Below are 14490 nucleotides of genomic sequence, written 5' to 3'. Positions count from 1 at the left end.
GGGTGTCACATCATGAAACAGAAAAATGCCACGTCCACTGAGAATAGGTCTGAATCAAAGAATGATCTACTTTTAACAGTATGAAATGTCAGTGCCTTTTTGGGCGCCTAAATGGGTCGCTATGATTAGAAAAACCAATGATGAGAATGAAATGTGAGAGCAGCATGGTGACACCTAATGTCTGAGTGATTGGATGGGTACAGCTTTGCACAAACTTTAGGGACCTACAGGTGTTTACATAAAAGCTTTGTGCCACTGTTGCCAAATCAGATACAATTAAAGTTAGTCGACCTTATATGCTTTTTCCTTATTTTCGGTCGTATAGATCAGTGGTTCCCAACTGGTGTGTTGTGGCCCAAAAGTGTGTCATGGGCCCATTCTGAATGGACCACAAGTGACTCATGAACGTGCCAAGTTTGCAAAAAAACAACACACGCTTTATTTTGAAGTACAGTGAATTTCCAGCACAGACCTTTTATCTTGAAGTGCCGTAGAGTGAGTGACTAATGGACAGCTACTTGACAGATAGTGCTTCTCAAAGCTGAGGAAGGATCCTTAAACGGCTGAATTTCTACATCGATGAATCCCACCAAAGGACTGCTCCAAAATCAAGGATCCTTCGAATTCTAGCAAGGGCCAAGTCTTCCCTTTAGAGAATTTTCAAGAATGCATGTGTGTATCCTCAGCTGGCATTAAAGCCCTGTTTCCACCAAGTAGTACGGTTCAGTTCAGTTCGATACGCATTTTTTCTGTTTCCAGTGTGAAAAGTTGTGGATGGTACCAATGGAACCGTTCTATACCGTCCCCATTTTTGGTCCCCCCTCTGTTGGGGTACCTAGCACACAGATCTGGTACTAAAAGGTGGAGCTGTCAACACTGCAGTCTGATTGGTCAATAGAGGACGGTCATTCTGCTCAGGGCTGAGTTGTGGCTGGTTTTGAGGCTCATGTAACCACTGTTCACACCGTGGAGAATTTTATTAGTAAACTGTAACTATAAAATGAAACTGGGCCGACTGCCGCAAACTGTTATGGTGGAACATTGACTTGTAATGTTACTCAATGTATGAGGTGACGACATAAATCAATCGGCACATCATAAATATTCCATGTGACAACTTTGATATTAATTTAGTTTTTTAATATGACGTACACTTTTAGTAATGAGTGGATCTTCAAGCATTTACATATATTTTTTTTAAAAAGCATCACAGGGCGTTGTTCCTGTGGGCTACAGCAACACTAAACCCCTGAGCTTGCCTGAGAAGGACTAAATGCCCCAATCTGCTATTTTTAAATATCCCATGGAGAGACTCTCACTGCAGCCTGTTTTATTTTGTTCTGAAATACATTGAGTGCTGGACGGAGCAGTGAGTGACAACAACCCCTCCCGCATTTAAGAGTACTGTTTGCGATGGAAACATTAGCATCTAGGTACCATGTCTGAAGGGTTACTTTTGGTGCCAAAGGTGCCATACTGAAAGTGTTTGATGGAAACAGGGCTTAAGTACCCATAATCTTTGTGCATGACTTGCTGGAATCAAATGCTAGGAGGGAGTCTTTCCTTGCCTCTGTAGGACCTGACTTGGAAGGACCCATCCTACCAAGGACGCATCTTTGACTTTAAGAAGCACTGAGAGACAGTAACCTAGCTCAACAACATGGCCAAACGCAAGTACGATGCTGGACCTTGAACTAATGACTAAGGAGAATGGTGGACCCTGTGGCTGGACTGGTTGGGAAAGACTGGAAAAGATAATGTTACAATGTCTGATGTTCAAATCATATATGGCATAAGTTTCAAAAAATGATGTAAACATATGTAAAAGTTCTGAATACTCTGTTTCCAACTGTTGTTCTACTTTCAAGACAAGCTGACGTTAGCTCATGAAGGATTTCTTTGTCTGCTCCAGGCACATTAATGCGAGTGTTTATATAACATACACTGCTACATGTAGCTACATGCTAACATCAGGGAAGCATGTAACTTGATTGCTGATGTTGTTGATTTCTCACCGGTTTTGGATCATACAAAAAAAAATAAAAAATCACACATCAAAAAGATCCTTTACCACACAGACGTATATATAACAGATGTAGATATAAATGAGTTGTTAATTATCAGTAATAAATAACTGGCAACAACCTAAATGATTCATTTAGCTGTTGCTGTATCTTCACATTGTGGTAACCGTCCAGACCGCTTCCCTCTACAGTTACCTTTAAAGCGTGTGAGCACTGAACTTGATTTAAATGCACGACCACCTTATCTAAATCCTGAAGCCCGAGCGAGCTTTGCTGCTGACAGCTCTCCCTCAGCTCTGTGCCACAGATGGCAAATTAAAATTGCAGATGTCGTGGAGAGCAGCAACAGGTTCCCGTCTCCTGCTTTGAATTTATGCTTGTTATTTTCGGAGAGCGATTTGATCTCCTCCATGTGATGCAGGCACACACTGGGAGTGACAGGAAATGTAACATTCACTAAAAAGTTGATCTCAGTATACTGTTAACATTGTATATATCCCTTTACCTTTGTTTTTCATTGTGCCAGTCAATAAGCTGTGGTACTAGAGCTTAAACTACGCCCATTTACAAAATTTATACGTTGTTCCCATGCAGACAATTAAAGAATATGAGTAAACACAGACAACGCTCCCAAATCCAAAGGTAGAGTGCTAAAACTTAAATTTGTGATGCCATCAAGTATAAAGTCTGAAGTGCTCCATCGACAATGACTGGGGAAAGATGTTCTAGACAACAGTGAGAGCACCCAGGGGAATGTTCTGAGTGTATGGGTACATTTTCTGTTTCAGAACTGAGAACATTACATTAAAATAAAGCTCATTTGGGTATAAAAAAGAAAAGAAACATTCTCTGACTCCATAAAATCAGGCTCTCATTCATTGTCTGTGGAGCAGCTCCAGACTTTATACCCTATTATATCACAAGTCTGGTACTTATTTCTCTGGTTTCTGGCTTTGAGAGAGTAGCTCATGTTCACAAGTATTGGCTGAGCTTAGACCATGGAAATAACATATTGAAACTCTTAATTTGGGTGGTGTTCCCCATTGAACAATTAGAAAATTAGCTGATTTGTGGATGAATAGAAAGTTTATCTGCAACAACTGTCTCAACCAATTCATGGTTTCAGTCATTTTATGCAAAACTGTCAAAAATGAATTGGCTTCAGCTTCTCAAATGTGAACATTTTCCTTGTTTCTTCATCTTTTATTATTATAAACTGAATTGCTGTGAGTTTAGACTTTCTGAATGGGTATATTGGGCTCTAAGAACTTGTGAAGGGCATTTTCACTATTTTGTAGCATTTTATATACTAAACAATTAAAGTGAAAGTTAACTCACGACACTAATAACCCGGCAGTTAACTGTGTAACCCCTGTTCTATATCTCAACACTCAATAAGCTGTGGACCCTGACTGAGGACTGCTACCTTCGACACATCTAGCATATATGTACCACTTTTTCTGTGGATCATTACTGGACGAAGCCTATAAACCAGTGGTTCCCAGCCCCAGGGTCCAAATTTCTCCTCAGTCATTAGTTCAAGGTCCACAAAGTTTAATACAGTCAGCGTCATACTTGCGATTGGCCATGTTGTCGAGCTAGGTTACGGTCTATCAGTGCTTCTCAAAGTCAAGGAACGCGTCCTTGGTAGAATGGGTCCTTCCTAGTCAGGTCCTACAGAGGCAAAGAAAGACTCCTTCCCATATTTGCCTTTGGCCATGTCCTCGAACTAGGTTACTGTCTCTGTCAAGTAGCTGTCCATTATTTACTCACTCTACAGCAGGAAATGAGACTTAAAAATAAAAGTTTATGCCGGAAATTCACTGTACTTCCAGAAAAAGTGTGTTTTTTACAAACTTGAGACGTTTGTGAGTCACTTGCGGTCCATTCAGAATGGATCTGTGACCCACTTTTGGATGGCAACCCTCCAGTTGGGAACCACTGAACAGTTTTTAAAAGCTTGTTGATATCTCATTTAAAGATATTGACCAATGAACTTCAAGAGAGCCCAATTCCACAACCCTCGGGCCAATCATCACAAGACTTGCAGGATTTCCACCTAAGTACCTGAAACATATCCTGAGAGTTTGATTAAAATTGACCACTAGGGGGTTATAAACCAGAAACTGTTGTCCAAACATTACAAAATTTGTAGGATATATTTCATAACAATGTTGAACCACATATGCAGCATTAATTTGTAATCAATCAACAGGAATTGCCTCCAGTTCCAAACATGTGCATTGGCCTGAGGCAAAATTTGTCCAGATATTTTTAATTAAGCTAGTGAAACATGTCCCCAAGATGTTTCTGCACTTGACCAATATAGGTGGTGACAGTGTTTCCAAAGCAAGTTGGCTATGAGCGTCTATCTTAACATCATAAAAGCTGTTAGTTATTTTTAATACAGGTGTCATGAACTGCCAAAGGTCTTGATTCTTCGCAGCTTTCAGCCTCTAATGATCCATGCTGGTTTGAACCCTGAATTGTTGCTTGGGGCTATCATTATTTATTCGTGCTCTATACTATGTACACAACCGAGTATAGGATCTATACAATTAGCTGTATGTCATTTCACAAAGTTTGACCTTCTGCTTCCACTGCTGCAAGCACTGTTAATACATTCATGTCTATTTATTCCTGCTCGACAGCACAGTATGAATGTATGAAGGCTATAATAAAGGACTGATTAACACCAGCATTATTGGCTCGGTTTAAACTGCTGGGCTGTTTACATAGCTCACAGTTGTCTGTTTATGACATGTGGGTACATGGAGGTAAAACTAAAGCAGCCTAAAACGGCAGCCCCCTCAGTAAATTTTAACACCATGACGGTTAAAGTGGTCGGTTTTGGATGAAATTGATTTAGAGGGATGTTGATTCGATTTTATGGACATTTGGAGACTGCAGTTTGTGATGCTGGTGGACTGTATTGTGTTATTGAGAGGAATATCGTGTCCTCTTCAGTTATATCAATGATGTGGCAACTGAGTGTGCTATTGTGATTGTAACACTGTGTTACAGCTGACCTCGACACCATCAAAAAGGTGAATGGCTGAGCAACATCAAAATAGATTCATTTGTATTTCCTAACAATTTAACTAAAGTGTTCTGTGTTCAGTTTAAATGTCTATGTATACTCTATTTACAATATATTTTGTGGCATAGTCCACCGGGTAAATTTTTTGCCTCTCAGTCTGGGGTTCCTGGTTCAAGTACCACCAAAAGCCAATTTCTCATGCTTTCAAAATCTTTAATGTCTATGAATCACAAGTTGTATTATCTTATTTGCTGTATTGGCTAAAATTAAAATGAATTCTATTGAGGGTGCATTTGTAACATCTCGAACTGCACCAATCAGAAACAAGACAGAACAGTGAAACTCGGCATGTTCTCCATGGCGAGGTAAGGTTACTTTATTTGTACTCCTAGGTAGATTTGGTTTGCAATTTAGACTTCCGGTTAACACCTGACATGGAGTAGGCGCAAGTTCAACGTGCTCTGTACATTTTAGCATATTCATTTCAGTACAGCACGACATTTTAATATTCTGATGGCATAGCTTTGTAGCTTACACTTTGTAAAACCCATGTGGAGGTGTCATGGCGAGTAAGACACAGAAGAAGTCGGCTAAAGTCATGGTGCAAAATTTAACTCAAACAGACGCTAATGGCTAATGCTAGCGCTACCCTCTATCACCCTGACCCGGACCCTCCATCAACCACAGAGCAACTTGAGGAGAGCGCTCTTCTTCAGCTAATTAAGGTAGAGATGGTCACCTCCTGTCACCTACTGGGAGACATAATCAAACAAGAGATGGCTAGTTTCCATGCTGAAATCAAACGTGACCTGGAGGCCCTCCGCCAGGACACCAAGGCTGACATTGCTGCTCTAAGAACGGAGTTTAGAGCCGAGGTGGCATCTTTCCACTTAACGCAGACCAAAACGGCTACCACTATATAAGTGTGATATACTGTTTATTAGCAATTGTGTCACATTTGTGTGTCATCAAAATAGTCGTACACAAAGTCCTGTCCAACCTCCACCTGTGGACATGTTGCTCCAAACTTTGTATATACAGCTTAATGCGTTCTTATCTCCTGGTATCACTAACAGTGGCTGACCTGGCTTTAATTTACTAACATCTTGGTTTTCCAACTTGTTGTACTGGAACACAATCAACTTGGGTGTGATGTCATTCCCAGCTCCGACCTCTGACTTCTGAGGTAAATAGAACTTGCTTTCAAGTTCTAAAGTACTTTAGGAACCAAAAGTAACCCTTCAGACATGGTACCTACACCATAATGTTTCCATCGCAAACAGTACCCATAAATATGGGCGGGTTGTTGTCACTCACTGCTCCGTCCAGGACTCACTGTATTTCCTCATTACCAGTGACACAAATGGAAGTCTGCAATTCGTTTATCGTCCACAGAAAGAGGCTGAAAGTCCCTCTCAGGCAAGCTCGAGGGTTAGGTGTTGCCGTAGCCCACAGGAACAGCACTCTACAACGCTTTTTTTTTTCTCTGAGTGAGGATTAGAATATATGCACATAATCTGGTCAAAAGTAATATATAAACGCTTGAAGATCCACTCATTACTAAAAGTGTATGTCATATAAAAACTAAAGTAATGGTCAAAGTTGTCACATGGAGCACTTAAGGTGTGTTGATAGATATGTGTGTTAGGTACCCCAACAGAGGGGGGACCAAAAATGGGGACGGTACGGAACGGTTCCACTGGTACCATCCACAACTTTTCACAATGGAAATGGAAAAAATGCGTACCGAACTGAACTGAACTGAACTGCTTGGTGGAAACGGGGCTTAACATTGCTTGCAGAAAACAAGTGATGACAAGTTACCTACTTAAAAGTCTTATCCAAGGTTTTCAGCAATACATCAAAGCCAAAAAATGTTACAATGGCCCCCAGTCTCCCCTACTAATTAATTTCAATTGCATTAAAATGAATCACCAAAAGGCATTTCATTCTTATTTTTTCGCATGTAATAAAAAATAAAGTTTAAATTAATAATAACTCACTTGTGACTCAACAACACAGCACAAAACAACACAACATAACAACCCTGTGACTGAGATATAAATATACACTGAAAGTGACTTTGACAACATTAAAAATACCTACCGTGCACAGTACACACAGCAGGAGTAACTACAGTGATTGGTCACACGCATAAACACACACTGTAAGTTAGTGCAGCAGCCAGACATCTAGTCTGACAACAACATAATTAACTGGTGTCACAGCAACTTAACCATATCTCTACATGTTAGCTTGTTAGCTGTCCCGACAGGTGACTCTGTCAACTAGTAATTTCCCCCAAAAGTTGCTGCGTATCACAAACTGTCTCGTTTCTTTTGCTTTGTCTTCCATCTTACCTTACTTTGATTCCCGACAGGTGACACTGGTGCCTCTAAGTGAGCAGATAACCGATGGGGTGAGTGTGGACGTGCTGTTTGGTTCAGGAAAGTCCAGCTAGTGTCACCAGCAGCAGCAGCAGCAGCAGCTCAAAACACAGACGTACACCAGAGCCTCCACTCCCCTCTTTTCTACGCTACACTTTCCCGATCGGACAATTTCCGCATTTGATCACGTGGTTTGGTTTGGTGGCGGCTCCTCGTGCGCTGTTTACAACCCGGTTTTTCCACAGATTATTTTATGTAACAAAATGTCACTCGGGACACCTGAGCCGACCCTCTCTGGTTTGTTTGGCTGAGGAATGAGGATCAAAGCCGGGTGTAATGCAGCGGCTGGCCTCCCTCTTCAGCTCCAGCCACCGCTGCTCTATTGTAGTGGAAGGGCGCCATCTTGTGGTGCTTTATGCGCACTGGACCATAGATAGATAGATAGATTTCCCCACTGTGGGACGAATACAGGATTATCTTACCTTACCTTACCTTACCTTACCTTACCTTACCTTACCTTACCTTACCTTATCTTATGTACTGAAGTACTGTACTTGAGCCTAAGTGGCAGGGGACATGTGCGTTTACCTTCCCCAATAAAAACATGAACGTACTAGAGGGACTTTTCTTTGTGACAGATTTAAATTCATTTACTCCCTAAATTGATGCAGAATAGACACAAACGGATGCTCAAGAATTTACCAGAATGCAGGGAATTAAATATTTGGTGCTCAGCATTTGCTGGCGAGAGAGATTATGTTTTTGTAATTTCAGAATGCCCATCATTTTTATCATGTAGCCTACTTATCATCATGTGCTGTCACTGTATATAGACATGTATACATGCATACAGTATAATGTATATAAAAAACCTGAGTCAAATTCTTTGTATGTGTACACACTTTGCCACTTTGCTACATTACTACATTTCAATCCAGTTCAATTTGATTCGATTCAATGGGACTTTATTTATCTGAAGGGAATTCTTGTGCCAGAGAATGCTTCAAATTACAGTAATACTACAGTAACTACAATTTTAACAGTTCACAACCAGTACCAACCAGTGAGTTTCCCATGTCAGGGAACTGGGCCCAGTTTTAGAAACAATAGAGTATTAAATATCTGGCAAAATATACAAATATACAAGATAGAAGTGCTTCCATGGAGCAGAAGCAAAACCCAGTGCCTCATAGAGTAACTATAGGAGTATGATAAGAATAAGAGTTACTAAAAATGAACTAAAACGGTAGTGAAAAACAGACTGCTACTGATAATCAATGTTATATTGCAATGTTATATTGAATATGATATAACAATGGGAAGTAGTTTGCACATGACTGAGAAAATGATATTGCACTACACATGTGAACATGATATTGATATTAAAAAAAAAACTACCTACGTACCAGATATTCTACCTGATGGATTAGCTTTAACTGAAATAAAGTGTTTAATGAAGGACCTTCACTTAATTATTTTTATGTTAATGCACTATGTTACTTTAATTTAAGTAGGCCTAAAGGATCTGAACACTTCTCCCATCACTGAACATTTTTTGTGTGTGAGTGTGTATTAACTGCTCACACTAAACTGCACCATGGACACTTTAGGGACACTATGGACACTTTATAAACACCACAATAAGCATTGCTGTCCCCCATGTTGTTGTTTATTTGCACATTCAATATTCACTTGTACTAAATATGTTCACTTTAATCCATTGCTCACTTTTTATCCACTGCTCATTATTATTATTATTATCATTATTATTATTATTATTATAATTATTATTTATTGCTGTTTCTTGTATTCTTTTTATTATTATTATAATTATTATTTATTGCTGTTTCTTGTATTCTTTGTACTTTTTATCTGCATGCCTAGTTTAAAAAAAAAATAAAAAAATAAAATTTTGAAATCTTTAATTTGACTCTTTACCCTTGACTGCTCTAACACTGGAATTTCTCAATTGTGGGATAAATAAAGGTGTATCTTATCTTATCTTATCTTATACTGTAGCGTACATTTAATGTGATATTGACATTGATATGGTATCGTACAATACACACATTCTATTTTGTTGTTACATGTACATCATCAATTACTGGATAACTTTATCGTCGTCATAAATTTTCTTGTAATACAGTTGTGTTTATACCTTTATTACAAAAATAAAATAATTACAAAAGCAAGACATGAATAAATTGTCTGACGATATTTGTAGTGTCAATGTTTATAATTTGGATAAAGTTCGTGACTCCGCCCCCACTTTCCGCCCTACTTTTCCTGAAGTTCCCGGATGTAGTAGGAAAATAACGTCAACGCCGTTAGAGCGTCTTGGAAGGAGAAGTGCCGCACCTTTTACACTTACCTTTAACTTTGTTTAAATATTGTTTGGCTTTATTGTAGAGTTCATATTTAACTGTCGGGCATGTTTTCGGCTCGTAACAGTTATTTTACAACACTTTATTTTATTTCTTGAATACGTAACTGGAGCAGCAGCGAGCACCAACGCACGTCAAGGCGAAGTTCGAGATTTTAGCTAACGTTAGCCAGCTAACGTTAACGTCAAGCCGGACTTCACGGTAAGAGATTTACTTTCAACGCTTTGTAACAATTACACTGTAGCCACAAAGAATATGTGTTTAGTGGCTAATATTCTTTGTGGCTACAGTGTAATTGTTGGGATGTGTTTAGTGGCTAATAGTATGGTGTTAATGTAGGATTAATTAACGTACTGCTCGAGACGTAGCTGTCGAGTAAAACATGCTAACGCAAACGCTCGTGCAGATATAGGCGCCAGCTTAAAACTTAATTAACTTACGTTAATTAGCATGGATTTGGTGTCAATGGCAGCAGTTGTTACACAGATGCGATATGTGTTTTAAGTCTGCTGTTTCAAGAAATGACAGGGAAATGCAGAGTATATTGAGGTAGAGTTTAGGTCGGCAGCGTCAATGGTGCATATTATCTTGAGCTTTAGTGGAGGCTCAGACAGCATTACTGGTTTTCTGTGTCTTTGAAATAGGGAACTGTGGCATTTAATTTCAAGATAGCCTTTTATTTGACCTGGCTAAAACATTTTCTTGGCATTCTTTCTTCATTTTGTTAGTCATACAATGGGACTGTATTTGGGACAGACGACAGCAAAGTTGTATCTCTGGATAGTTCTACAGAGAGCACAACTCACACAAGAAAACTTTTGCCTTATTATCTTATTGAGCAGTACTCACACACCAAATCTAAAGCAGATGTCTTGGTTACATTGTGTGACCGTAAGGTAAGAATAAAGTGGTTTGTTAATGGAACGGCTTTGATTTATCCAGTAGAATGAAAAATCAAAGATTAAAGGACTTAGAGCAGAGTACACGGTTTTAAACCCCACCCCCGAAACTGTTAGCAGTAGCCCGGCTAGCTCAGTCGGTAGAGCATGAGACTCTTAATCTCAGGGTCGTGGGTTCGAGCCCCACGTTGGGCGCATAGCCTTTTTTTTTTTTTTTTCCCCTATGGTTTGGCTTGGGTATTTGTCAGACTTTGCCTCCCACTCTGAATGTTAATGTATAGAATATGTATATTAGAGGTAAACCCATGCTTTGGTTTGGTCAATTAATCTGTGCCAGTGTATGTTTTACAAACTATTGTTTCACTAGAACGTCAGTAAGTGGTTGTTATGCCATTGTTATTGTTTAGAAAGCACTGTCTGATGTGTCTGTTAGATGTCACACTAGAGGCCACATCTGCTTTGGGAATTATGCCTGTGTTGTTTGGTTCTATGTAAAATAGCAACAAACAAAAAGCCGTGCTGTCATTAAATTTCAGTTTGTGGGGGAGGACTGTATTAAAGGTTGTGCGGTAATTGGTGAAGAGCATTCTTTGCAAGCATCTTTGTTTTCCCGGCAGGAGAGGGCTATGTGCAGAGCTGCAGAGAAAGTGTCATACTGCAGGGGGTCCAGTGACTCAGGTGTATTCAGTGCTTCCCACATAATTTAAATCTATGTGACAATGTGGAGCGGGGTGGGGGTGCAAACTTTCAGTTTTTTGTTTTGTGTTGTTTTTCCTTGCCTGTGAGTCCTTGTATCAGTCTGTGTCCCCCTCTAAATTTGGAGTTTTTGTGGGTCTGTGAATACAGCGCAGGCAGAACTCTTTGTTTTAACCTCATGAGCAGTTTTTGGAGTTTTGAGTCGTGTGGTTGACAATTGATCAGTTGATCCAATCAGATTGATGGATGAAAGGAGCAGCTGTTTGTGTGTGAAAGCAAACTGTAGTGATGCGCACTCAAGGTTAAGTTTCGCTGTCACTGCATCTGGTGTTTGGCTGCTCTGTCTGTGCCCTCTGTCTGAGGAGGAAATAATAAGTGAACAGCGTATATATTCCAACAACACACCTAATGAACGGTCCAGCTCCAAAAATAGAAAGTCAAAATGTGGCGGCAGATGTTTTTAGTGTGGCAGCCCACCACAAATGAATGTGTGGGGAACCCTGGTATTACTCTGGATGTGGGCCAGAACCGCAATCTAAAAGCACTTTGTTGTGATTGAAGTTAGTGTCACTGGCCTGTAGGAATTCAGACAAGTAACTGGGCTCCTTTTGGGGACTGGGATATGGTGGTTCTAAAGAATGTTGGGACTGTGGCCTTTGCAAGGGACAGGTTAAATATGGAGGTGAAATAAGCAATCAGTTCTGTGGCACGTCTTTGAGGGCCCGCCCAGGGATGTTATCTGGGGCTTGTGGGGATTAATTCTCCTCAGGACCTTGTATACATCAGCTGATGAAAAAGGTCAGGGGGGGTTCCTGCGGTTTGTGTGAGTGTGAGAGAGCCTTTTGTCTTTCCCTGTTGGGGTCCTGCAGCGACAGTTGAAGTTACCAAGCTGTACGGTTGTCTGTCTGGCGGGGGGGGGGGGCTTCCAGCTTCTGTATGTATTGCTGTTGTGCCTCTCTGATGGTTTTCTGCAGTCTCTACTTCTCTGTCTTGTCCCCCACCTCATTGCCTGATCTGCTGCTGATTGCCTGTTGCTAGCAAAGCAGCAGTATCTTGAGGTGAGGGCACAAGCATTGTGTTTGTACCATAGACTACATGAGACTATGTGCTAAGGCATGCTATCGTCCCCTTACCAGCCTTGCCTAAGTTGATACTTATTTTCATGTTTCAGAATTCAGGCACTTAAATCAAAATCTTGAGGTTGAGTTATGTCACCAATCTAAGATTCACTATAAGGACTAATGCACGTTTTTTATGTCTGACTTCTGGCAGGAAAACCACAGCCCGGCTAGCTCAGTCGGTAGAGCATGAGACTCTTAATCTCAGGGTCGTGGGTTCGAGCCCCACGTTGGGCGCATAACTTTTTTTTTCTCTATGGTTTCTGGATTTGTAGTATTAGTAGTCAAGTTAAGATATGTACACAATTAATCTGTGCCAGTGGACATTTTACAAGCTATTGTTTCACTGGAACTTGCCTCTGATAGTGACTGCTGTGCAACCTCCACCAGTCACACTGAGACATACATCACAGACTTGAGCTGAAGAGGAGAGTGTTGTGTTAGATGATCAGTGGGTGCAGCTTCAGAGAAAGCAGATTCCCTCTGCCGTGTAACTGTGTCTATGTACTGTTTTTCATGAAGGTTTTGGTTCGACCTCGACAGCTTGTCTAGCACTGTGTCTAGCATTTCAGAGCAGCTCCACATCAGCATGCGTTCTCAGTTCCTTGATGCGGCAGTTTTGTTACATAGTTAAGACATGTTTCAGGTTTCAACCTGGAGGGACCTAGAATTAACAAGACTAAAGAATTCATGTCCTCGACACATGCTGGTGTGCAGGTGCTGGTGGTTATGGGTAAGGATAGGATAATATAATATAAAGTTTAGCGCCCAACGTGGGGCTCGAACCCACGACCCTGAGATTAAGAGTCTCATGCTCTACCGACTGAGCTAGCCGGGCTTGATCTGACCTCTCCCCCACAGCACCCACAATGCCGCAAGTTTACCCTAACACATGTACCATCCCTTGTGCTGTGAGGCACATGAACAAAGTATCTGAACCGTAAATGGGCATCCAGCTTGTCTCTGTGGCGCAATCGGTTAGCGCGTTCGGCTGTTAACCGAAAGGTTGGTGGTTCGAGCCCACCCAGGGACGGCAAGTTTTTTTTAACTTGTACAAAAACCCAAGACGAATACTGTATTTATCTTTTGAGGAAATGAGACATGGTTTCACAGAAATGTTAAAGAATAGGACTGAACAGTGTTTCCGTTGGAAATGAAACCTCACTTACAAACTGCATTTAAAAATGGCTTTGTGATTAAACTTAGAGATAATACTGGTGCCAATTATTTTAGAGGTGATAGCTTTGGAATTGTCTGTGATGTAGTTTGGAGAATCTATCCTGCTTAAATGTGGAAAGACTCAAAGTACAGGCACAGTAGGTCATCTGACAAAGCTGTTATGAAAGCGCATGCTGCTTCACTCGCTGTCCGCCTGCTGCCTATTCCCCTCCCCCCTCGTCCGGATTGTGTAAACAAAGGCTGTCTGACTTGAGGAGGAAAAAAAAAAAAAAGCTGTCGTCCCTGGGTGGGCTCGAACCACCAACCTTTCGGTTAACAGCCGAACGCGCTAACCGATTGCGCCACAGAGACTTGCGCATGTGTGAAGGGGTCTGGCTCATAAATTTCTGCAGATCATGGAATTACAGTAAAAATAACTGCAGTTCACCCAAAGACACCCACTGCATGCATAAGGCAAAGGGATAAGCAATCAAAACTCCACCCACTGCACCAAAACATCATGAAAATGGCCAGCTGCTTGTGGCCTCATTATTGATTATAGCTCCTGGAAGGATCGAAAGGCCAAGTGGTCCTAGAGTAGGGGCCAGATTAAGAGCAATTTAATTAGACCCTGATGATGCCACAGGGACAGCTGTGGAAGGGGTGGGGCCTCAGACAGCAAGCCCCACCCACTTGCATTTGCTGTCCACTTCAAGATGTCAGTCTGGTTATGTAGGCCTTGCTTTTTGAAAAAGTGGAAGCAACCATAGGTAGATCTAAAGAA

General features: G+C 40.9%; 1 protein-coding gene and 5 non-coding genes across 7 annotated transcripts in view; 3 read left to right on the top strand and 3 right to left on the bottom strand.

Moving 5' to 3' along the window:
- adissp (adipose secreted signaling protein) overlaps positions 1-7756 on the bottom strand; it is a 55811-nt gene extending 48055 nt beyond the window's left edge. Inside the window, exon 1 of one of the 2 annotated variants that reach the window (XM_050067139.1) lies at positions 7425-7756. The gene's annotated coding sequence lies outside the window, so the exon portion shown is untranslated. The remainder of the gene's footprint in view (positions 1-7424) is intronic. The other variant, XM_050067140.1, reaches the window with a different exon arrangement.
- A 3100-nt stretch (positions 7757-10856) lies between these two features.
- On the top strand, positions 10857-10929 carry trnak-cuu (transfer RNA lysine (anticodon CUU)). The gene has a single exon. It is a non-coding gene; the product is annotated as a tRNA-Lys (tRNA).
- A 1783-nt stretch (positions 10930-12712) lies between these two features.
- Positions 12713-12785, top strand: trnak-cuu (transfer RNA lysine (anticodon CUU)). Its single transcript has one exon. It is a non-coding gene; the product is annotated as a tRNA-Lys (tRNA).
- Positions 12786-13313: 528 nt separating this feature from the next.
- On the bottom strand, positions 13314-13386 carry trnak-cuu (transfer RNA lysine (anticodon CUU)). The gene has a single exon. It is a non-coding gene; the product is annotated as a tRNA-Lys (tRNA).
- A 121-nt stretch (positions 13387-13507) lies between these two features.
- Positions 13508-13581, top strand: trnan-guu (transfer RNA asparagine (anticodon GUU)). Its single transcript has one exon. It is a non-coding gene; the product is annotated as a tRNA-Asn (tRNA).
- Positions 13582-14004: 423 nt separating this feature from the next.
- Positions 14005-14078, bottom strand: trnan-guu (transfer RNA asparagine (anticodon GUU)). The gene has a single exon. It is a non-coding gene; the product is annotated as a tRNA-Asn (tRNA).
- Positions 14079-14490: the final 412 nt, after the last annotated feature.

Source organism: Epinephelus moara, chromosome 17 (genome assembly GCF_006386435.1).
Source record: "Epinephelus moara isolate mb chromosome 17, YSFRI_EMoa_1.0, whole genome shotgun sequence".
NCBI classification, from domain to species: Eukaryota; Metazoa; Chordata; class Actinopteri; order Perciformes; family Serranidae; genus Epinephelus; species Epinephelus moara.
This window is presented reverse-complemented; position numbering and strand designations above follow the sequence as displayed.